Genomic DNA, 25,598 nt, shown 5'->3' on the forward strand with positions numbered 1-25,598 from the left:
ATGTTCACCGCAGAACTGTTTACAATAGCAAAAAGATGGAAGCAACCATGGTGCCCATCAAGGGAAGAATGGGTACATAAATTATGGTATACTCTCACAATGGAATACTACACATCCATAAAGAACAATGATGAATCCTTGAAACGTTTCTTAACATGGAGGAATCTGGAAGGCATTATGCTGAGTGAAATTAGTCCTTTGCAAAAGGACAAACATTATATGAGACCACTATTATGAGATATTGAAAAATAATTTAAACAGACAAGAAAATATTCTTTGATGGTTACGAGAGTGGGGAGGGAAGGTGGGAGAGGGGTATTCACTAATTAGGTAGTGGATAAGAACTATTTTAGGTGACGTGAAAGACAACACACTACAGGAGAGGTCAGCACAACTGGACTATACAAAAGCAAAGACATTTCCTGAATAAACTGAATGCTTCGAAGGCCAGCATAGCAGTGGCAGGGGTTTGGGGACCATGGTTTCAGGGGACATCTAGGTCAATTGGCATAACAAAATGTATTAAGAAAACATTCTACATCCCACCTTGGAGGGTGGCGTCTGAGGTCTTAAACGCTACTAATCGGTCATCTAAGATGCATCAATTTGTCTCAACCCACCTGGATCAAAGGAGAATGAAGAATACCAAAGACACAAGGTAATTATGAGCCCAAGAGATGGAAAGGGCTACATAAATCAGAGACTACATCAGCCTGAGTCCAGAAGAACTAGATAGTGACCTGCTACAACCAATGACTGCCCTGACAGGGAACACAACAGAGAACCCCTGAGGGAGCAGGGGAGCAGTGGGATGCAGACCTCAAATTCTCATCAAAAGACCAGACTTAATGGTCTGACTGAGACTAGAAGGGCTCCGGAGGTCATGGTCCCAAGACCTTCTGTTAGCCCAAGACAGGAACCATTCCCAAAGCTAACTCTTCAGACAGGGATTGGATTGGACTATGGGATAGAAAATGATACTGGTGAAGAGTGAGCTTCTTGGATCAAGGAGACATAAGAGACTATGTGGGAATTTCCTGTCTGGAGGGGAGATGATGTTACCACAATTTCGCGAGTTAGAGCCGCCTGCTGCAAATAGCCAATTCTTGAGACAGGGATGAGGTGGGTAGCAAGAGCTTTGTTAGATATATCGGTATATGGAGACAGAGGGGAATGATCTCCTCCTAAAGTCGTCTGTCTCACCAGACTACTGATGGGTTCGGGTTTTTAAGGGAAAAGGGGCCATAAGTTTTAGGGACTTGTGGAATGTGCGTTCTCTTTCTTCTGTTTGGTTTTGGTGGTCATATCTCAAACATGTTGATCTTTTCCTGCCATTATCCTATCAGCTCAGGGGGTAGCTGGCGCCATCCTTGTCTTATTTGACAGGCTTAGATCAATACCACTTGTTTTCCACAGTCTTAGAGGAAACACTGGTTAACACTTAACCATTTGGGGAGCTAACATCAGGATCTTACTTGGAGGCAGGGATGGGCTAGGGGAGGGAAGGGAGAGAAAGAAGAAAGAAGGAAAAAAAAAATTGGCTCAGGTACTGTTCAAGATATGGCTGAGCAGCCTGTTTCAATGAGAGGGTAGAGAGGGTCAGATGCTGTCCGAATTGAAATGAAAATAGAGAGTGGAGGGAAGGATTGTGTTGTCTCATTAGGGGGAGAGCAACTAGGAGTATATAGCAAGGTGTATATAATTTTTTGTATGAGACACTGACTTGATTTGTAAACTTTCACTTAAAGCACAATATATTTTTTCTAAAAATATTTTAACAACAACATGAATAGAGAACCTACAGAATGAGAGAAATATTTGGGAATCATATATTTGGTAGGAGTTTAGTAGCCAGGAAATATAACATGTACAATGCAACGAATTTTTAAATGTTTGTACACTTATAAAACCACCTCTGAGATCCCCAACTGATAATGCCACATTCCCAACTGATACTGTCCTTGGGGGTAACCAGTGTTCTGTTAGTTGCAGAGACAGGTTTTTGCATGTTCTTGGTCTTCATATAATTGGAGTTATATTGCATGAAATTCATGATGTCTGACTTCATCTACTGAACATATCAGATTTTATCTACGTTTTTACCTGCAACAGGTATTTGTTCTTGTTTGGTGTTATGTAGTATTGCATTGTATGAATATACTAATATTTAAAAAATTAGTCACCTGTTTTTAAGGTATGTATTAAAACCTTAACAAAAACAAGAATTATAACCTATTATATATATATATATTTATATTGCTGTTAGGTGCCATCCAGTCAGTTCCAACTCATAAGGACCCTATGTACAACAAAACGAAACATTGCCTGGTCCTGTGCCATCATCACGATTGTTGTTATGCTTGAGCCCATTGCTGCCGTCAGTGTGTCAATCCATCTCATTGAGGGTCTTCCTCTTTTTTGATGACCCTCTGCTTTACCAAACATGATGTCCTTCTCCAAGGACTGATCCCTCCTGACAACACATCCAAAGCATATGAGATGTAGCATCCTGATCCAGCATGCTCATCCTTGCTTCTAAGGAGGATTCTGGTTGTGCTTCTTCCAAGACAGATTTGTTCATTCTTTTGGCAGTCCGTTGTATATTCAATATTCTTCGCCAACACCGCAATTCAAAGGCATCAATTCTTCTTTAGTCTTCCTTATTCATCCTCCAGCTTTCCCATGCTTATGAGGTGACTGAAAACACCATGGCTTGGGTCAGGTGCACCTTAGTCTTCAAGGTGACATCTTTGCTTTTCAACACTTTAAAGAGGTCTGTTGCAGCAGATTTGCCCAATGCAAAGTGTCTTTTGATTTAACTGCTACTTCCGTAGGTACTGAACATCAACCAATTCTTTTTGATATAGTGACCCTGTGTATTCCTTCCATCTCCTTTTGATGCTTCCTGGGTTGTTTAATATTTTCCCTGTAGAATCTTTCAGTATTATAACTCGAGGATTGAATTTTTTCTTCAGTTCTTTCAGCTTGAGAAATGCTGAGCGTGTTCTTCCCTTTTGCTTTTCTATCTCCAGGTCTTTGCACATGTCATTATAATACTTCATCTTCTCTAGTCATCCTTCAAAATCTTCTGTTCAGCTCTTTTACTTCCTTATTTTTTCCTTTTGCTTTAGCTATTTAGTGTTCAAGAGCAAGTTTCAGAGTCTCTTCTGACATCCATTTTGGTCTTTTCTTTCCTTAATGACCTCTTGCTCCCCTCATGTATGATATCCTTGATGTCATTCCACAACTCGTCTGGTCTTCAGTCACTAGTGTTCAATGTGTCAAATCGGTTCTTGAGATGGGCTCTAAATTCAGGTGGGATATACTCAAGGTCATACTTTGACTGTTGTGGACTTGTTCAAATTATCTTCAGTTTCAACTTGGACTTGCATATGAGCAACTGATAGTCTGTTCTGCAGTCGGCCCCTGCCCTTGTTCTAACTGATTTTACCGAGCTTTTCCATCGTCTCTTTCCACAGATATAGTCAATTTGATTCCTGTGTATTCCATTTGGTGAGGTCCATGTGCATAGTTGCTGTTTATGTTGGTGAAGGGCATTCATAATGAAGAAGGCGTTGGTCTTGCAAAATTCTATCATGCAACTCTCCGGCATCGTTTCTATCACCTAGTTCCTATTTTACAACCACCAGTCCTTTGTTTCCAGCTTTCGCATTCCAATCACCAGTAATTATCAATGCATCCTGATGGCATGTTTGATCAATTTCAGACTGCAGAAGTTGGTAAAAACTTCAGTTTCTTCCTCTTTGACCTCAGTGGGTGGTGCATAAATTTGAATAATAGTCTTATTAACTGGTCTTCCTTGTAGGCATATGGATATTATCCTATCACTCACAGCATTGTACTTCAGGATAGACACTGAAATGTTCTTTTTGCTGATTAATATAATGCCATTCCTCTTCAATTTGTCATTCCTGGCATAGTAGACCATATGCGTGTCTGATTCACAATGGCCAACACCAGTCCATTTCAGCTCACTAATGCCTAGGATATTGTTTATATGTTCCATTTCGCTTTTTATGATTTCCAGTTTTCCCAGATTCATACATTGTACATTCCATGTTCCGATTATTAATGGATGTTTGCAACTGTTTCTTCTTATTTTGATTCATGCCACATCAGCAAATGAAGGTCCCAAAAGCTTAACCCCATCCATATAGTTATGGTTGACTCTACGTTGAGGAGGCAGCTCTTCCCCAGATGTCTTTTGAGTGCCTTCCAACCTGAGAAGCTCATCTTCCAGCATTATATCAGACAATATTCTGTTGCTGTTCATAAAGTTTTCACTGGCTAATTTTTTTCAGAAGTACACCACCAGGTCCATCTTCCGAGTCTGTCTTATCCTGGAAGCTCAGATGAAACCTGTCCACCATAGATGACCCTGCTGGTATTTGAATACCTGTGGTATAGCTTCTAGCATCACGGTAATACACAAGCCCCCACAGTACAACGAGCTGACAGATGTATGGCGAATCAGTCTTAGTATCTGCCTTAGCATCCATTAATTTATCCTAGTTGCCCTTTCACCAGTTTCTGACAACACCATTCCTATCTTGTCACATAGTCTCTCAAGACTTATAGTCCCTAACTAGCTCTCCCAGCATGCCCCATGCAGTTTCCTGTGAGAAAAACCTATTACTATCTTATAACCCATTTTCTCACCAGCTATAGTTCTCATTGCTCCTCCAGGCCATGCCTGCTATGGTGCTCGTGATGAAAACTTCTCACTTTGGAAAAACACAGAACAGAATTTCAGATTCTCCTGGAAACCAGACTTTCTGGAGCCACTGAGGCTGGATGAACCCCTGAAAGTATTGCTCTGAGAAAATCTTTAAACCTTGAACCAAAAATATCCTTTGAAGTCTCCTTTAAACCAAAGAATATGCTAGCTGAATCCTGGAATGTTTGCCTTGAGCGCTGTGCTCCTCTAAAAAACTATATGTGTTCAAATTGTGAACACCAACTCAAAGGGTCAGAAAGTAAGCTTAAAAAAAAAAAAAGCTTAGGAGGCAGTAAATTTAAGTTGGTGGCAGAGGAACAATTCAGAAAAGGAGGATGAGAATGGTTGCAGAGCTTGAAGAATGTAATCAATATCACTGAATTATACATGTAAAAATTGTTAATTGGTGTATTTTTACTGTGTATATTTTCAACCATGATAATAAAAAAATTAATACTTCTCTCTTTTCACATACTATAGCACTAGAAACTTCTAAACTGACCATAAGTCCTCAGCATGTGCTAACCCCAATACCCGACCCTGCTTGCCATACATAAGCCCTCTCCTTCAGCTCCAGCTTGTTTCCTTGTCCCCTAGTGCAACATCCTGTGTGGCTCTGGATTGAGGTATGCTATAGTTTCCTCTCTTGGACCTGTAAATACAAAATTCTATTTGTTTTCTGGCCTTCCTGTGTGAGTCTCACTCTCTTGTGCTGCACCTGACAGATTATCCATGTCACCCACAGACTTCTCTTGGGTCAAAATTAAGAGATGCATTTTATGGCCCATGCAGTATTTAAAAAAAAATTAAACTTGAAAAGCTTTAGTTAGATCATCCTCTTTGAGGTATGTCGCAGGTGCCAACAATTCCTTCCATTTCACAAACTTAGGTGCTTTTCCTGTCCCGTATAGGGCTTTGCGCCTTTGTCCTGTCTCCCTGCTAAATGATATGCTCCATTACGGTAAGGATGATCCCTGTCTTCTACATGACGTTATGTCCTCCATCTCAGTATGTCTGGGACATATTAAGATGCTCCTGAAATCCTTGTCAAATAAAGAAAGGCAATGAATGAACTGTCCTTGTCACCATTATTGATAGCCTTTTTCTTCCTTTGATCTTATTTTTTTTTTTTAATTGTGCTTTAGGTGAAAGTTTACAGCTCAAGTTAACTTCTCATACAAAAGCTTATACACATATTTTTATGTGACCCTAGTTGCAATCCCTATAATGTGACAGCACAATCCCCCTTTCCAACCCAGGTTTACTGTGTCTGTTCAACCAGCTCCTATCCCTTTCTGCCTTCTCATCCCACCTCTGGACAGGAGCTGCCCATTTAGTCTTGTGTATCTACTTGAACTAAGAAGGACACTCTTCACAAGTATTATTTTCTGTTTTATAGTCCGGTCTAACCTTTGTCTGAAGAGTTGGCTTTGAGAATGGTTTTAGTTTCTAGGTTAACAGAGAGTCTAGGGTGATCTTATTCTTAATATTAGATACTATGGGGAGAAAATACAGGAAAGTACCTATTTGGTGAATATTTCAAAACAGTGCAAGATTCTGAGCTTTAAAGCCAACTTTGACCTTCTTTTCTACAAATGGACTCATTAAAATGTAAAATCATATATTTATACTCTAGGACATTTTGAGAATATTCATCAGGCCACTCCATTTCTGTCCTCAAGGGAAGCACTGCATAGTCAGTGCCCTTAATTTCCCACCATTTTTTAATTGCAAAATTCACCATAATGGATGTTTCTAAGAACAGTCTGTCCTCACTGATGACAACACAAAAAAGAACCCAAATCACACTGCTGAAAATTCCTATCACATCATACGTGGTTCTTAGCACAAAAGAAGAATAATAAATTTATGGAAATTATAAAAGATAAAGATATAGTACTGTAAGTTCTTGTGTTTTCTAGATTTTTTTTTTTATGTTTATTATCCCAGTGGCACAACAGTTAAGTGTTTGACTGCTAACCGAACAGCTGACAGTTTAAATCTATCCGGCAGCTCCCAGGGCGAAAGACTGGTGATCTGCTTCCAAAAATATTGCAGCCTAGGAAAACCTATAGGACAATTCTGCTCTGTCATATGGGGTCACTATGAGTCAAAAATCAACTCGATGGCACTTAACATTACTCAAAATGGAAGAGATCGAGGCTTTGGATTTATCATTTTGAGGTTAAGAAAACCACAAATTTTCTTCTAAAGCCCTGGGTCTTCTCCATTTTGACAAAGAGAATTGAGGATGAGTCACTCCTAAATATTAAATTCCACGTTCTCCACTCTTATACCAAGACACAGAGAGAGGAACAGAGAGATCAGTTTAAACTCAAAATGTAATGTTCCAAATTGAAATGAAAAAATGGATCATAATAAATAGCATTTGAAACAGCCTTCACAAAGGTATTTTTCTGGCAATAGAACTGTTCTGTATGGTATTGGTGTTTACATTACTGTAAGCATTTGTCAAAACCACAAAATGTACGTCACAAAGAGTGGACTATGCTATACACAATTTTAAAAACAATCATCCAGGGTATCTGTGTATCCCAGCATGGGAAGCAAACTGTGATAAAAGTATCTAACTCTATTACATACGTATGGCATAACTTCCCTGTGGAAAAAAGGAGCTAACCTAAAGAACTTTGGAGACCATGCTTTTCTGGAAACCGTAAGGCTAAATACAAGATTAACTGCAAAGAAATACTTCTTTAGTTGGTACATTTATACTGTTTGGTAAATGTGAAATTACATGTGTACAAGGGTTTAACAAATACACAGACAAATTACACATAATAGGAACCAACCTCCTTACTGTCAGGCAAAGATCATTTAACTGGTAAGAGATGGGGAGGGGAGGATGAAAATTAGCAGAGATAAAGAAGTACATGGCGAAATAATAAGAGGGAAATTCAACAAGAAGACATAATAATCTTAAATGTGTTTACACCTAACAACAGAGCTTCAATATATATGAAGGAAAAATGAAACCTGAAATAGAAAAAAAAGCCACAAGCATGTGGAAGTCAGCAAAGATATAGAAGAACTGAACAAACCATCAACCATCTTGACCTAATTACCATTTCTTGAAAACTCCACCCAACAACAGCAGAAGACATGTTGTTTGTAAGTGATCATTAACTACTCAATAAGAGACCATATGCTGGGTTATAATACAAACATTAACAACAAAATAAAATCAATGAACAAGAAACGTTGTGGTATATTCATCCATTGGAATAAAACACAGCAACAACAACAACAAAAACAAATTACTGATATATGCAACAACATAGATAAAATCTGACAGACATTATGTTGACTAGATGAAGTCAGACACGATACACTTCATACAGTATGATTTTGATTATACGAAGTCCAAGAACAGGCAAATCTCACCTCTAGCAATAATAGAACACTGGTTTCTCCGGGGGTGTATTTCAACTGGGAAAAGGGCGTGAGGGAATCTTCTTGTGTGCTGGAAAATTTCCATAACTTGATGTCCAAAACCAAACCCATTGCTGTCGAGTCAATTATTACTCATAGCGACAGTATAGGACAGAGTTAAACAGCCCCATAGAGTTTCCAAGGAGCGCCTGGTAGATTCGAGCTGCCAATCTTTTGGTTAGCAGTCTAGCACTTAACCACTATGCCACCAGGATTTCCAACTTGATGTCAGAGGAGGTTATATGAGTGTTTATCCTGATCTAAAAATTGATGGTGTTGTACACTTAAGATTAGTACACATTATGTACTTCACTATATGTGTGTGTACCTGAGAAAAAAAGTAAAAATTGTTTGTAATTGTCATTTTCAAAAGTACTTCACCTTTTACCTATTGCCCCTCGGTATCTTCCTGCCTCTCATCCTAGAAAATGCCTCTCTCAAGGGTCCTCAGCTCTTAGAGAGATCACATTGGGTTTGCAGAGTTGGTGACCTGCTCCTCGAGTAAGATACCGGATATGGAAGAGAAGACAAACCGTGAAACAGAAGCCAAAGTAAACACTTTTAACAATTCTGAAGATAAGCAAATATATATCAGGAGCAAACAAATTATTTCCCTAAAGGACGTGTTAAAAATTTGTTTTCAAACGGCCAAGGATGCAAATACATCTTCCTCTGCTCCCCAAGGGTATTAGAAATCCTTGCTTACTGAAATCTGTCTTTAAGCTTCTATACGAATATTAGAAAACCTAGGCTCTTCTCTACGGAGGAAATAAAGACAGCAGTGCACAGATTCCTGTTGTTGTTATGTGCCGCCGCGTCGGTTCCGACTCATAGCGACCCTGTGCACAACAGAACAAAACACTGCCCAGGCCTGTGTCATCCCTACAATCATTGTTATGCTTGAGCCCATTGTTGCAGCCACTATGTCAATCTACCTCATTGAGGTTCTTCCTCTTTTCCACTGACCCTGTACTTTACCAAACATGATGTCCTTCTCCGGGCACTGATCTGTCCTGACATGTCTAAAGTATGTAAGACGCTGTCTTGCCATCCTTGCTTCAAAGGAGCATTTGGGTTGTACTTCTTCCAAGACAAATTTATTCGTTCTTTTGGCAGTCCATGTTATATTCAATATTCTTCACCAACACCACAATTCAAAGGCCTCAATTCTTCTTTGGTTTTTCTTACTCATTGTGCACCTTTCACATGCAGATGAGGTGATTGAAAATAGCATGACTTGGGTCAGGCGCACCTTAGTCTTCAAGGTAACATCCTTGCTTTTCAACACTTTAAAGAGGTCCTTTGCAGCAGATTTGCCCAACGCAGTGCGTCTTTTGATTTCTCGAATGCTGCTTCCATAGGTGTTGATTGTGATCCAAGAAAAACAAAATCCTTGAGAACTTCAATCTCTTCTCTGTCTATCATGATGTTTCTTATTGGTCCAGTTGTGAGGATTTTTGTTTTCATTATGTTGAGGTGTAATCCATACTGAATGCGGTGGTGTTTGATCTTCATTAGTAAGTGCTTCAAGTCCTCTTCACTTTCAGCAAGCAAGGTTGTGTCATCTGCATAATGCAGGTTGTTAATGGGTCTTCCTCCAGTCCTGATGCCGTTATTCTTCATAAAGTCCAGTTTCTCGGATTATGTGCTCAGCATACAGATTGAATAGGTACGGTGAAAGGATACAACCCTGACGCACACCTTTCCTGACTCTAAACCAATCAGTATCCCCTCTTTCTGTCAGAACAACTGCCTCTTGATCTATGTAAAGGTTCCTAATGAGCACAATTAAGTGATCTGGAATTCTCATTCTTCACAAAGTTATCCATGATTTCTTACAATCCACACACTCAAAGGCCTTTGTATAGTCAATAAAACACAGGTAAACATCCTTCTGGTATTCTCTGCTTTTAGCCAGGATCCATCTGACATTAGCAACGATATCACTAGTTCGCGGCAAAGGCATTAAACCGCAGGGACACTAGGTGGAGCCCTCCGGGTAAGCGCACGGAGCCCCTCCCCTACGGCACCGGTAGCGCCAGAAACAGGAAGCGGAAGTGCTGGTCTAGGGGCCGGAAGTGTTTTGACGCGTGGCCCCTCAGTAGTGTGGGGTATGTTTTCTGTTTCTATATGTTCTGCCTGGTCCTGCAGCAGGTACAGCCCACGGGGCTGAGGGCTCTGCGCCTGCTCTTCTGCGCACTCCTGGCCTCTCTGCCCTCCCAGAGCTGCGGGACTTCTTGTAGCCGGGCTGTGCGGGGCCCTCCCGCAGCCGCCGCCGCCGCCGCTCTCCTGCCGCCTCCTTGGGTGTCCCGGCCCACCCGGGCGCAACTCCTTTCTGAACTACCAGAGTCGGGAAGCCGGGTAGGCGGGTGGCGCTGTGTCTCTGGGTGGATTAACAGGTAAAATTTTGGGAATCCCGCTGAACAAAAGCGTGGTTTTCAGATCAGCAGCATCAGCTTCACCTGGATGTTTGTGAGAAATGCGGTGTCGGGAAGCTCAGGGTAGTTGGCCTGAGTCTAAATGCCCTGCTCTCACCCTGTCCAGTGCGCTGTTCAAAATGCTTCCGTTGGATCTACCAGGGAAGGTGTGGGGCTGCTGGGGCAAACCAGGCTCTGGGACCTGAGTGCCCTGGCGGGGGAGATACCAAACGGTAATAAGCAGTACTGAGTAAATTAAATATGAGGTGATTTTTCATCTACCACAGCCTCCACCAGACTGAGTCAGCACAGCTAGATGGTCCTCGGCTACCACCACTGCTCTGACAGAGATCTCAATAAAGGGTCCCAGACAGAGCTAGAGGAAAATGTAGAACAAAGTTCTAACCCACAAAAAAAGACCAGACTTGGTTGTAGGTATTTCAGGTAGACGAAGAATTTAGAAACATGAGTTGGAAATGAGTAGGTGAATTTAGGATCATAAAAACAAAAAACCCAATTGCCCTTAAGTTGATTCCGGTTGGTTGCGACCCTACAGCACGGTAGAACTGCCCCATAGGGTTCTGAAGGCTGTAAACTTACAGAAGCAGACTGCCACATCTCTCTCCAATATCTAGCCCAAACTCAGGAGGAAAATACAGGCACATTTCCTGCAATTTCTTTGGCTCTAAAGCATGCATTTTCGTAGTGATTATGTGAGAAACAATATGGCCAATCCTAGTTGTTCTGCAGGTAAAGTGTGATGTGGCTGATGAGGGATTTATGGAAATCACACACCCAGTGTTTGTCCAAGATCTTAAAGCTTGGCTAAGACAGGATCTGAGCCAGATTGGATGCTGGTGATTGAACCAGAACTTTTGCTACTAAAGACCATACTTAGTAGATTGGAGGCTTCTTGGAACAAAAGCCATTCATATTCCCAATGTCAGGACAGTGAATATTAGGAATGAGGGCAAAATGGGAGGCATGTGTAATAAAGAGGAGCCCTGGTAGTGCGGTGCTGAAGTGCTCGGCTGCTAAATGAAAGGTCAGTGGTTCGACCCCAAAACTAATCAAAATACTTGAGTAGATCCTAGAGGGCCAGCCACACTGTTGTTTTTGTTGTTGTTAGGTGCCGTGGAGCCAGTTCTGCTTGTAGCGACTGTATGTACAATAGAACGAAACACTGACTGGCCTGCACCATCCTCACAATGGTTGTTATGCTTGAGCCCATTGTTATAGCCACTGTACCAATCCATCTCTTTGAGGGTCTTCCTCTTTTTTGTTGACCTTCTAGTTTACCAAGTGTGGTGTCCTTCTCAAGGGTCTGATCACTCCTAATAAAAAAAAGATGCCCAAAATACATGAAACGTAGTCGCTCCATCTTTGCTTCCAAGGAGCGTTCTGGTTGTTATCCTTCCAAGATGGATTTGTTCATTCTTTTGGCAGTCTACACTACAGTGTTTCAAAAGTACCTCATTCTTTGTAATAATTATTTTACACAGAACTTCTCCTTAAATAAATGTGAAATGTGCAACTGTTAGTCATAATTTATAATTTCGAACATAAAGAAGTATCACTTAAATTGAGTAAATAATGTGTGGCATCTGTAATATGACTAGAGAATATGTTTCTTTTTAAACCAAATGTAATAATGTAGAATGAAGGTCATACGTGTGTATCAAATCTATTGAATGGAGGCGTGAAAAAGCCACATTATTGTACAGAGGAAAAAATACATATAGACACTAAAGAGTCAAGCAGGGATTCCCTGGATGGCGCACATGGTAAGATTACTAGGTGAAAGGTTGTCAGTTCAGACCCACCCAGGTATGCCTTGGAAGACAAGCCTAGCGATCTGCTACCAAAAGGCCACAGCCTTGAAAACCCTATGAAGTTCTACTCTGCACACGTGTGGTCTCCATCAGTTGAAATCGACTTGAGGGCGGCTAACACCAAAGAGTCAAGGAGCAGCTGCATATGTCATTTCAAAAGTGTAAAGTGTCTAAATTTAGGTGTCGTGTTTGAGATATCATTGCTAACCCTAATGCCATTAACGTAATTTTTTTTTGTACTATTTAGAGTTCTAATTCTCGAGTTTTTTTTTTTTTTTTTTAGTAGAAATGGTCGTTTTTTTGTTCATATTACAAGCAAGGTGATCAAGGTTCAATTACCTTCAAAAGTCCACTTGCACACTGCAGTTCCTAAAATGTGATTTTATTTCTCTAGGTTTGTACAGCGTAAGGTTGGCATGAAATTTTTGATGTCAAAATGTTCAAATACCCACTTTCTTCTGTATAGCCTCGTAGTACGTAAATTCTCCTCCTTTTAATTATGCACTGAGTCCAAGAAACTAAGTTATTTTATTTTTTAATGGTGTCATATGTTCATTTCATGCTAATCTTTCTTGTGTGTGTTTGGTAAAATATATATATCAAAACTTTTTCCTATTTTAGCCGTATTTACATATACAATTAAGTAACATTAATTACTTTCACCATGTGCAGCCATCATTACTACCAGTTTCCAAGTATTTCCATCACCCTTGGCAGAAACTCAGTGCCCCTTAAGCATTAACTCCACTTCCTCCCTCAACGTTCAGCCCCTGGTAACTAATAACAAACTTCGGTCTCTGTACACTTGGCTTTTCTAGCTATTTCATGTAAGTAGGATTGTACAGTATTTGTCCTTTTGTGTTTGACTCATTTCACTGAGCTTAGCGTTTTCAGGGTTTATGCATATTTTGGCATTTATGGACACCAGTTCTTTTTATGACTGAGTCATATTTCTCTTTGTATGAATATACTACGTTTTGTTTATCCGTGCATCTGTTGATGAGACTTTGGGTTATTTCTACTTTTTGGCTATTTTGAATAGTATGCCAGTGAACGTTGGTATAAAAGTACCTTGTTGTAGTTATCTGTTGTTGAGTACCCTCGAATTGTTTCTGACTTGTGGCAACCCTGTAGGACAGAGTAAAACTGCCCCATAGGGTTTCCAAGGAGTGGTTGGTGGATTTGAACTGCTGACCTTTTGGTTAGCAGCCGAGCTCTTAATCACTACGCTACTAAGACTCCTTTAGTTATCTAGAGCTGCTCACACAGAAATACCACAAGTGGGCGGCTTTAACAAACACATTTATTTTCTCACAGTTCAGGAGGCTAGAAGTTCGAATTCATTTTGCTGGCTCTAGGGGGAGGCTTTCTCTTTGCAGGCTCTGGCGGAAGGTCCTCATCTCTTTGAAATTCTTCCCTTGGGTGATCTTTATGTGGCTTGGCATCCCCCTTCCCCCATCTCTGCTTTCTAGCTTGCTTGTTTAATCTCTTTTGCATCTCAAAAGAGATTGGCTCAAGATACACCCTACACTAATCCTGCCTCATAAAAAAAAAAAAAAAAAACACGTAACTAAAACAGCCCATTCCCAAATGGGATTATAATCCCAGGCATAGAGGCTAGGATTTATAACATGTATTTTGGGCGTACACAATTCAATCCATAACATTCCACCCTTTGGCCCCCCAAAATTCATGTCCTTGTAGCATGTGAAACACATTCACCCCATTACATCATCCCAAAAGTCTTAAATCAATTACAAGATCAAAATCTCATCTTCTGAGTCATCTAAATCAAATATGGTTGAGACTTTAGGCATATTGCATCTTCATCTGTGGAACTGTGAAATCTAGACTGCTAGTTATCAGTTTCCAAAATACAGTGGTGGAGCAGGCACAGCAAGGTAGACATTTCCATTAGAAATGGGAGAAATTGAAGGGAAAATAGGGATAATGGGCACCAAGCAAGTCTAAAACCCAACAGAAGAATTTACATTAGCTCCCAAGGCTTGAAAATAACCTTATTTTGTTTGGGACCATGTGGGCAATGTCCCTGTCCTCCAGATTCTGGGTGTTGGGTGTGCTCTCTGTGTCCGGGTGCAGGCCCCTCAGCCCTGGGATTCAGTTGCACCTTCCGGGCCCACTGGGGTGGCAACTCTACTCCCTTGACTTTGGGCAGTCCCATTCTGCTAGTCCATCTCAGTGGCAACCCCACCCCCTTGGCCCCAGTAAACCCCATTCTTCTGCCCTTTGAGCATGGCAGCCCTGCCCCCTCAGCTTTGGGCATCGGGCCCATCCTCCGGAACTGAGTGGGTGAAGATCTGACTCTTTTAAACCTAGGAGGCTGTGACTCCACCCTTTGAAACTGAAGCAGCCCTGCCTCCCGTGTACCTTCCAACAGGTCTGTTGATGTTTGGATTGCTCCAGGGATGGTCCTTTTCTTAGAGGACAACAGATGTAGCTCCTTTGGCCAGTCTCCTGCCTGTAGAATTCCAAGAGGCAGACAATGTTCTTTCCTTTTGTTCTTTTTCTCTGTCCCCTTGAGTCTTAGCTGATGGGCTTTCTGCTGTGGTAGTTGGCTAGATCCATCAGTCACTGACTTAATCTTTTTTATAAAAGATTGTGTAGCCACTTTCTTGGTGAAAATTCTAGGGTGCACATCCTTAGTTTGTACAACAGAATTTTCCAAATCTTTCAGTTCTGTTTAGTTTTGCACAATTTTTTCTTAAGTCCTTTGCTCTTTGTTCTTGCTTTTTTTTATAAGTGGAAAGGAGATACCATGCTGCCCCTTAAGATTTTGCTTAGCAGTCTCCTCAGCTAAATACGCAAGTTCATCACTTACCAGTTCTACCTTCCACCAAACGTTTGAACATAATTCAGACAAGTTCTTTGTCACTGCATGAAACGAATCACCATTCTTCCATTGACCAATCATGTATTCATCATTTTTTTTTTAATGCCTCAGCAGAAGCATGTTTAACGTCCACATTTTTAGCAACATTCTGGTGCTGGTACCATATGTCTTCTCTAAAACTGATAGAGACTTTCTGTATAGCTCTCCTCACTTCCTTCTGAGCCCTCACCAGAATTGCCTTTGATGTCCATAACTCTACCAACAGTCTCTTCAAGGCAATCTAGGCTTTTATTACTAGGTGTGTTAAAACTCTTCCAGCTTCTACACATTAACCAATTCTATTTCCTTGTTTTCAGTGTTTTAGCTTTGATTTATTTTTTGTTATTTCCCTATCTGGGTTGATATCTTGTTGCTCTGTCCTGTGTTCTAGTCTTGGGTTGTTATCTGATGTTATTGATTTTCTCACTGGACACTTCCTTTAGTATTCTTGTAATTTTGATTTGCTTTTTGCAAATTCCCTAAAACTTCTGTTTATGTGGAAATGTCCTAATTTTGCCTTCATATTTGAGAGACAGTTTTGCTGGATATATAATTCTTGGCTGACAGTTTTTTTCCTTGAGTGTTTATATATTGCCTTCTTGCCTGAATGTTTCTGCTGAGTAGTCTGAGCTTAGTCTTATTGACTCTCCTTTGTAGGTGACTTTTGGTTTATCCCTAGCTGCTCTTAAAATTCTCTCTTTATCTTTGGTTTTGGCATGTTTGATTATAATATGTCTTGGTGACTTTCTTTTGGATCTACCTTGTGTGGGTTTTGATGAGCATCTTGGTCAGGTACCTTCTCCTCTTTCATGATACCAAGGAAGTTTTCTGCTAACAGAAATTGAACAATCCTGTCTGTATTTTCTGTAGTTACCCCGCCCCTGTTCTGGTACTCCAATCACTTGTAGGTTACTTCTCTTAATAGAATTTCTATTTTCTGTCTCTCTGTGGATTCTTGCAGCCTATTAAAGTTGTCATTATGCTCATTCTGTAATCTCCTTAAATTACTGTAATGCTATGTCTGTGTTCCTTGGCTCATTCTGTGTTTTCCCTGATCCTTTGAGGAGCTCTGTATGTTAAATCTTTTGTATTCTACCTCTGGTAGTTCCAGGAAGTTCACTTCTTCTGGGAGATTTCTTGATTTTTTTGGTTTTGGGAGCTTGCTGAAGCCATTATGGTTTGTCTCTTTATGTGATTTGATATTGACTGTTGTTTCTGAGCCATCAATAAGTTATTGTATTTCTGTTTGCTTACTGTGTCCTAGCTTCTTGTTTTGTTTTGATACGCCCAAATAGGCTGCGCCAGTGAGCTAGTTTAATTATTGGTGCCTTTGAAGCTTGAACATCCTGTCATCAGGTGGTTAGAGCTGTTACTAGGTATATGAGACCCGGAGTACATTTACTTTTCTTGTATGGTTTCAGCTCAGGTGTCCAGGTAGTTGGTCACCAAGTGTGTGGTGCAAGCTCTCACCTACAGTATTAGACAAGCAGGGGTGATTCGTGTAGGCGCAGGTATCTGGCTGCAGTAGGGGGTGACGCACTGAGCAAGGTAGGGGACTGAGAGCCACCCCTGAGTGTATGTGAGGAAAGCATGTCTCTGGTCCCTAGGGCGCCTAGGTGGATGGGTTTTGAAGCTGGACTGTGGGCACCCAATGCTGTTAGCTGTAAGGACTGGGAGACACCACTCATCCTTGGATCCCTGTCAAGGGCGGCTAGGTGGTGTGGGTGAAGCCGCCAGTCCTCAGACCTCTGATGTGGGTAGGTAAGGACCCTGCTTAATAGGCAGAGCGGTGTCAGATGTCACGAACTGCCTCTCCACCATGTAGCCAAAACAGTTGAAGTTAGACTTCAGGTATATACCCTGTTGTACTGTGCTAATGACGGTGTACGCTGTTGAAATGAGTCCACACAGGTCTGTGCCGGGGTGAAAAGCATTCAGATTCCGTGGGCTGCTTATGACTGTGCCAAGGCAAAAAGCAGTTTCTAACCTGAGTTCCCAGCTTGGGGGAGCTGGCAGATTTTTTTTTTCCACGTTTATTAATTTGTTCCTTCTCCAAGGCTGGGAGGATGGCTCAGGACGTGCAACAGGTCCTACTTCCAGCCCAGGGAAAGCGGCTATCATTGAAGCCAGCTCAGGTCCCAGTGCGGAGTGGGAAGGGGTCAGTTAAATGGGAGAGAGTTTTTTCCAAAGGGGTGTTTCTTTGGTCCGTGTGGTAGATTAAATATATGTAGTTCCCTTTTTGCCGAAAAGGCAGCTTTTCACTGATTCTGGTGGCGTGAGTGAACTCTCTGCAGCTTGGTTTCTCCTGATGTAGAAGACGTGTCCTGAACTGCACTGCACGCCTCTCTGTGCTTGCGTCAGCGGATCCAACCTGCAGGGTGCCAGTTCCCCCTGGGTCAGATCTGGCAACTCCTTGCTGCTTCTGAACCATCTCTCCCTCCTCCTGCTGCTCAGTGTGATTCCTCAACTTTGCCTTTGATGTTCAGGACTCCTAGATTTTTATACATAATCGATTCACTTATTTATTTATTTTTTAAAAATCTTTTTTGTAAGAAGGACCACCAGAAGCATCTTACTACCCCCACCGTCTTGGCCCCACCTCTCTTTACCTAATTCTAAATCTACTTCCACATTTTAGGTATTTGTTAGAGCGGCACCCCACTCTCTCTTCTCCTGTCTCTACCTCACCCTAAGAACTCCTCAAGGCTTATTCCAGAAAATATCCTGTTAGGGCATTAGCTGATTATTCCTTCCCCAAAGAATATTTGCGGTTCAATTGGGCTTTTGGGAAGAATGGAGAAACTTCACCCCTTAAGGAATGCATCTGTATGGTGAAATTGAGGCCCAGTGAAATGCTGGTGGAAGGATTGTTTTGGGTGGAATCAGGCTCCCTGGGTGCCCCATGTCATGAGGCACACTACATTTTTTAAAAACTTTGAATGGTGGGAAGATTTTTCTTGCCTTTCAGCCGTGGCATCAGGTATTTTCTTTGATTAGAGGAGAATTTTTTAAGTATAGGAATCTGACAATACTTATAATTCGGGTCTCACTTTAAAGTCACCTTTTCAGAGAGTACCCCTCCTGCCAGTTTTGTTGACCTTAGTCACGAAAATATAACCAAATAGAAATGAATGATACCTTCACTTTTATAAGCTCTATAACCTATGTGACAGGCTTCCAGCAAACAAAAAGCTGTGAAGCTCTGCGTTGTGGTGATGGCAGCTTTCACACCCTCTCTGATATATTGGTCGCCTACATTTCTGGTGAGCCCACTAGAGCTGTGGTCCCACTAGCGAGTTGTGGCTATTTCAAATATGATTAATTAAAACTAAAAGAAAAAATTCAGATGGATTGATGCAGTGACCACAACAATGAACTCAAGCATAAAAACAATTGTGAAGAAGGTGCAGGACTGGGCAGTGTTTTGTTCTGTTGTGCATAGGGTCTCTGTGAGTCAGAACTGAGTCGACAGCACCTAACAACAAAAACAACAAAAGAAAAAATTGAGTTCCTTCGTTGCAGTAGTCACATTTTAAGTGCTGAATAGCCACATGGGACTAGTGACTACCATGTTGTACTGTGCAGAAACAAAACATGTCTGTCTTCACAGAAAATTTCCCTAGATAGTGCTGCTCAAGAGTATGTACAACAGGTGACAATCTGTTTGTATCCTCAGTGATCAATGTCATAGGCTAGAAAGAACAAAAAAACAAAATGCAGAGTGTCTGCCCACAGATTTACTATCTGGTATGGAAGACAGTTTTAAATAATGAAAAACCAGGGACATTTCATACCTGTAATAAATGGACCTAAACCGAGAGTCAGGTTAGACTGCAAATTGTTTAAGTGAAGATTAGAAAAATTAGTTAGAATTAGCTATATACATGGTTGAGCAGGGCTGATAACGTGAGATGGATGAGGGTGGAAAAAGTATTTCAGTTGGGGAAAGTGAGCCTGTAAATCTCTGAGGGAGCAGAGAGCCCAGTATCATCCATTCCTTAATGAACGTCAGAGGCAATTGAAGCAGAGAAGACCAACTGTAGGTTGGGGGTAGCGTGAGCCAGATTGGAGGAGCCAATGGCAGCAGGTTGTTTAGAACCATGCTGTCTGCACTGGGTTTTTAAAGGCCAGTGAATAGCCACTGAGAGGCATTCAGCAGAGATAGGCGAGAACGTATTTGTGATTTAAAACAGAAAACTCCAGTTATCTTGTGCTACAAATAGATTTTGGAAATGTCAACTGTGAATGAATGACATCAGGCGGGAGCTTGTTAGGAACAAAGTAAGGAAGAATGTGAGGAGGCCTAGACATGGAGATTGGTTGTGGCTCAGGAAAGTAGTGAATGATATAACTCAGATGTTGATGGTTCAAAGGGCATCTGTAAAAATGGCATGAGGGTAGCGTCCGACTTCCTCTAACACAAGGGGGAGTTAGGAGAATCAAGATCAACAGTCCAAGGCTGATACCTATGAGGCAGAGGTCAGACATGCCTACTCTCTTCGCCATCTTTACCAATTCTGACACCAACCGTGCCTCCCACGACACTGTCTACATCTCTGGTGGGTTCAGTAATTCATTGCAGTGGCCACACAGAACTGAGGTGCTGATAAGCGCCCAGAGGCACCCTACTCCACTAGCAAGCCCCTTACCCAAAGGCACTCAGTTTTCTCTGTGTGGGCCACAAATCCCACCACTCTGTCTCCTATTGTCATTTCTCTGCCCCCACTTCTTGATCTTCCTCTGTCTCCTGGTTCCAGGTGCTTCTCATCGCAGGGATCCCAGGTCCAAAGGACACGCTGCCCTCTCCTGGCTGTTTTTTCCTTGATAGTGGTGGGATCCTCTCTGTGCTCTGGAATTGACTCTCTTTTAAGGCAAAACTGACCAGTCCCCTTGGTGGGCCACAATTGCATTATTTGCACAGTCCCACCCTGTCACTTGGAGTTATAAGACCATGGCATAAAAGGTCACACAAGAGCAATTGATCATATTATCTCAGTTGATTGAATGCTCGTTCCTTGACTTACAGGCTACAGAGCAGTGAATGCTTCTCAGATTTCATGTGGATAACCTGGGGATCTCATTGAAATATGCATTTTGATCCAGCAGGTCTGTGATGGGCTTTAGATTCTACACACTGAACAAGGTGAAAATAATTACATGGAAAGTAGGATATGAATTAAAATTAGTGCTTTTAGAGAAATTAATAAAAGAAAGGAAAATGCTTAAAGTCTGTGCGCGAGAGAGAGAACATTTGCACTGAGACCAAGAAATAATAGAGTAGAAGTCAACTGGGTGAGGCTGTGGGGTGGAAACAAAGGGGGACAGAGGTGGGAGACTGCTTCTTAGAGAAAACTTAACGAATTTCCGATTTGCTGATTGATTGACTCTCATGAGCTTGAAAAAGAAAGTGTCCAGGAATCTTCCCATATTTCTGGAAAGCTTGTGGACTGCTGGCGATATGTCCTGAGAGCGAAGGAAAAAAAATTCCAAGGAGAAGAAAGAAATGTTAATTGTAAAATCAACAGGAAAAATTGTTCGTTCTCGTTAGGTACCTTCCAGTTGGCTCCAACTCATCGTGACCCTATGTAGAACAGAATGAAACATTGCCCAGCCCAGCATCCTCACAGTTGTAACTTATGTTTCAGCCCATTGTTGTAGCCACTGTGTCAGTCCATGTTGTTGAAGGTCTTCCTCTGTTTCACTGACCCTCTGCTTTACCAAGCATGATGTCCTTTTCTAGGGACTGGTTCCTGCTGATAATATGAAGTCTTTCCATCCTTGCTTCCAGGGAACATTCTGGCTGTACTTCCTCCAAGACAGATTTGTTTGCTCTGTTTGCAGTCTATGGTATATTCAGTATTCTTTGTCAACGACATAATTCAAAGTCCTCAATTCTTCCTCGTCCTTCCTTATTCATTGTCCAGCTTTTGCATGCTTATGAGTTAATTGAAAATACCATGACTAGGATCAGATGTACCTGAGTCCTCAAAGTGACATCTTTATTTTCAACACTTTAAATAGGTCTTTTGCAGCAGATTTGCCCAATGCTGTATGTAATTTGATTTTTTTTTAAATTTTTATTGTTTTTTAGTTGAAAGTTTAGAGCTCAAGTTAATTTTTTTTTTCAAGTTGACTTTTCATTGAAAAATTTATATACATATTGTTGTGCAACATTTGTTACAATCCCCACAGTGTGACAGCATACTTACTTCTCCTTTCTACCCCGGGTGCCCATTGTCCATTTGTCCAGTTCCTGTCCTCTCCTGCCTTCTTGTTTTACAACGGGAGTTGCCCACTTGGTCTCCTATATTTGATGGAACTAAGAGGCACATTCCTCACGTGTGTTGTTTTTTGTTTTATAGGCCTGTCTAATCTTTGTCTGAAAAGTGGGCTTTGGGAGTGGTTTCAGTTTTGGGTTAGCAGAGCGTCCAGGGGGCCATAGTCCCACGGCTCTGTCAGACCAGTAAGTTAAGTCTTTTTTTGTGAATTTGAATTTTGTTCTACATTTTTCTCCTATTCTGTCTGGGACTTTCCGTTGTGATTCCTGTCAGAGCTGTCGTTGATTGTAGCCGGGCACCCTCTAGTTCTTCTGGTCTCAGGCTGGTAGAGTCTGTGGTTCATGTGGTCCTTTAGTCCTTTGGGCTGATGTTTGTCTTGTCTTTGGTTTTCTTCATTCTCCTTTGCTCTGGTTGGAATGTGACCAATAGATGTATCTTAGATAGCCGCTATCAAGCTTTTAAGACCCCAGATACTAGTCAACAATGTGGGATGTAGAACATTTTCTTTACGAACTATGTTATGCCAATTTACCTAAATGTCCCCCAAGATTATGGTCCCCAGCCCCAGGTACTTAGTCCCTCAAAGTGTTTGGATGTGTCTAGGGAAATTATCAGGAGTGATCCATTCCTGGAGAAAGACATATGCTTGGTAAAGTAGAGGGTCAGCCAAAGAGAGGAAGACCGTCAACATGATGATTGACAACAGTGGCTGCAACAGTGGGCTCAAGGATAATGATGGTAAGGATGGCGCAGGTCAGGGCAGTGTTTCATTCTGTTGTACATAGGATCACTATGAGTTGGAACCAAGTCGGCAGCACCTAACAACAACAGGAAACTTCTGTGTTTTTGCATTGGTACAGTTGTGCTGACTTCCCCTATAATGTGTGTTCTCCTTCCCTCCACCGAAGCTGACAATTGTTACCTAGTTAGCGATTTCCCTTTCCTCTCCCTCCCCACTCTCCTAACTATCAAAGAATGTTTTTTTCTGTGTGTAAATCTTTCCTTGAGTTCTTATAATAGTGGTTTCATACAATATTTGACATTTCATGACTGACTTATTTAACTCTGCCTAATGTCCTCCAGATTCATCCATGTTCTGAGAGATGTTTCGTGGATTCCTCATTATTCTTTATCATTGCATAGTAGTCTGTTGTGTGCATATACCATAATTTGTTTATCCATTCATCTGTTCATGGGCATATAGGTTGTTTCCATCTTGCTATTGTGAATAGTGTCACAGTGAACATGGGTGTGCGTATATCCCTTTGTGTGATGGCTCTTATTTCTCTAGGGTATATTCTTAAGATTGGAATTGCAGGATCATATGGCAATTCTATGTCTAGCTTTTGAAGGAAGCGCCATGTTGTTTTCCTATAAGGATGCTATGAGTCAGAATCGACACGACGGCAGTGGGCTTGCTTGGGCTGTATCATTTTCCAAAGTGGTTGTACCATTTTACATTCTCATCAGCAGTGCCTAAGAGTTCTAATCTCGCCAGAACCTCTCCAACATTTGCTATTTTGTGTTTTTTGAATTAGTGCCAGCATCGTTGGGGCAAGAAGGTATCTCAGTGTAGTTTTGGTTTGCATTTCTCTAATGGCTAATGATTGTCTTTTACCTGCTTGAATGTCTTCATTGGTGAGGTGCCTGTTCATATTCTTTGCTCATTTTTTAACTGAATTATTTTTCTTTTTTTTGTTCATATGTTACAATATCTTGTAGATTTTAGAGGTAATACCCTTATCAGATATGTTATAGCCAAAAATTTTTTCCCAGTCTGTAGGTTCTCTTTTACTTTTTTGGTGAAGCCTTTTGATGAGCGTTAAGTGTTTAATTTTTAGGTGCTCCCAGTTAATCTAGTTTCTCGTCTGATGTTTGTGCATCTTTAGTGATGGATTAAATACTATTGAAGCCATGTATCAGGGACCCTAGCATTCTCCCTGTTTTTTCCTCCGGGATCTTTATCGTTTTAGATTTTATATTTAGGTCAGGGCTCAATTTTGTTTTTGTGTATGGCATGAGGTACGAATCTTGCTTCAATTTTTTACACCTGTTGTTGTTGTTGTTAGGTGTTGTCAAGTTCATTCTGAATCACAGCGAACCTATATACCAGGGAATGGAACACTGCCCAGTACTTCGCCATGCTCAGGATCATTGCTATGCTTGAGCCCATTATTGCAGCTACTGTATCAATTCATCTTCTTGAGGGTCTTCCTCTTTCCTGCTGACCCTGAACTTTACCAAGCATGACGTCCTTCTCTAGGGACTGATCCCTCCTGACAACATGTCCAAGGTATGTAAGATGCAGTCTCACTGTCCTTGCTTCTAAGGAGCATTCTTGTTGTACTTCTTCTAAGAAAGATTTGCTTGTTCTTTTGGCAGTCCATGGTGTATTCAATATTCTTTGCCAACACCACAATTCTAAGGCGTTAATTCTTATTCAGTCTTCCTTATTCATTGTCCAGCTTTCACATGCGTGTGATGTGATTGAAAATACCATGGATTGGATTAGGCTCATCTTAGTCTTCAAGGTGACATCTTTGCTTTTCAACACTTTAAAGAGGTCTTTTGCAGCAGATTTGCCCAATGCAGTGCGTGTTTTGATTTCTTGACTGCTGTTTCCATGGGTGTTGATTGTGGATCGAAGTAAAATGAAATCCTTGACAACTTCAGTCTTTTCTCCATTTATCTTGATGTTGCTTATTGGTCCAGTTGTGAGGATTTTTGATTTTTTGATGCTGAGGCATAATCCATACTGAAGGCTGTGGTCTTTGATCTTCATTAGTAAGTGCTTCAAGTCCTCTTCGCTTTCAGCAAGCAAGGTTGTGTCATCTGCATAACAGGTTCTTAATGAGTCTTCCTCCAATCCTGATGCCCCATTCTTCTTCATAGAGTCCAGCTTCTCGGATTATTTGTTCAGCATACAGATTAAATAGGTACAATGAAAGAATACAGTCCTGACACACACCTTTCCTGACTGTAAACCAATCAGTATCCCCTTGTTCTGTCTGAACAACTGCCTGTTGATCTATGTACAGGTTCTTCATTGTCACCATTAAGTGTTCTGAAATTCCTCTTTGCAATGTTATCCGTAATTTGTTATCATCCACGCAGTTGAACGTCTTTGCATAGTCAATAAAACACAGGTAAACATCCTTCTGGTATTCTCTGCTTTCAGCCAGGATCCATCTGACATCAGCAACCATATCCCTGGTTCCACGTCCTTTTCTGAAACCGGTCGGAATTTCTGGCAGTTCCCTGTTGATATACTGCTGCAGCTGCTTTTGAATGATCTTCAGCAAAATTTTGCTTACATGTGATATTAATGATATTGTTCTATAATTTCCACATTTGGTTGGGTCACCTTTCTTGGGAATAGGCATAAATATGGATCTCTTCCAGTCACTTGGCCAGGAAGCCTTCTTCCATATTTCTTGGCATAGACGAGTGAGCACCTCCAGTGCTGCATCTGTTTGTTGAAACATCTCAGTTGATATTCCCTCAATTCCTGGAGCCTTGTTTTTTGCCAATACCTTCAGAGCAGTTTGGACTTCTTCCTTCAGTACCATCGGTTCCTGATCATATGCCACCTCTTAAAGTGGTTGAACACCGACTAATTCTTTTCAGCATAATGACTGTGTATAGTCCTTCCATCTTCTTTTGATGCTTCCTGTGTCGTTTACTATTTTCCCCATGGAATCCTTCACTACTGCAACTCAAGGCTTGAATTTTTTCTTCAGTTCTTTGAACTTGAGAAACACCGAGCATGTTCTTCCCTTTTCGTTTTCTTCCTCCATCTCTTTGAACATATCATTATAGTACTTTACTTTGTCTTCTCGAGAGGCCCTTTGAAATCTTCTGTTCAGTTCTTTTACTTCGTCATTTCTTCGGTTTGCTTTAGCAGCTTGATGTTAAAGTTTCATAGTCTCTTTGACATCCATTTTGGTCTTTTCTTTCTTCCTTGTCTTTTTAATGATCTCTTGCTTTCTT

General features: G+C 41.2%; 1 protein-coding gene across 4 annotated transcripts in view; it reads left to right on the plus strand.

The window, feature by feature from the left end:
* The window catches only part of ZNF558 (zinc finger protein 558), a 386,595-nt gene that overhangs the window by 264,930 nt on the left and 96,067 nt on the right, over positions 1-25,598 (plus strand). The window contains exon 1 of one of the 4 annotated variants that reach the window (XM_049881362.1): positions 6,583-10,590. The exons of the other annotated variants lie outside the window; for them this stretch is intronic. The gene's annotated coding sequence lies outside the window, so the exon portion shown is untranslated. Of the gene's footprint in view, positions 1-6,582; positions 10,591-25,598 lie in introns of those variants that run through there. 4 annotated transcript variants of the gene reach the window in all.

Source organism: Elephas maximus, chromosome 3 (assembly GCF_024166365.1).
Source record: "Elephas maximus indicus isolate mEleMax1 chromosome 3, mEleMax1 primary haplotype, whole genome shotgun sequence".
Lineage (NCBI taxonomy): Eukaryota > Metazoa > Chordata > Mammalia > Proboscidea > Elephantidae > Elephas > Elephas maximus.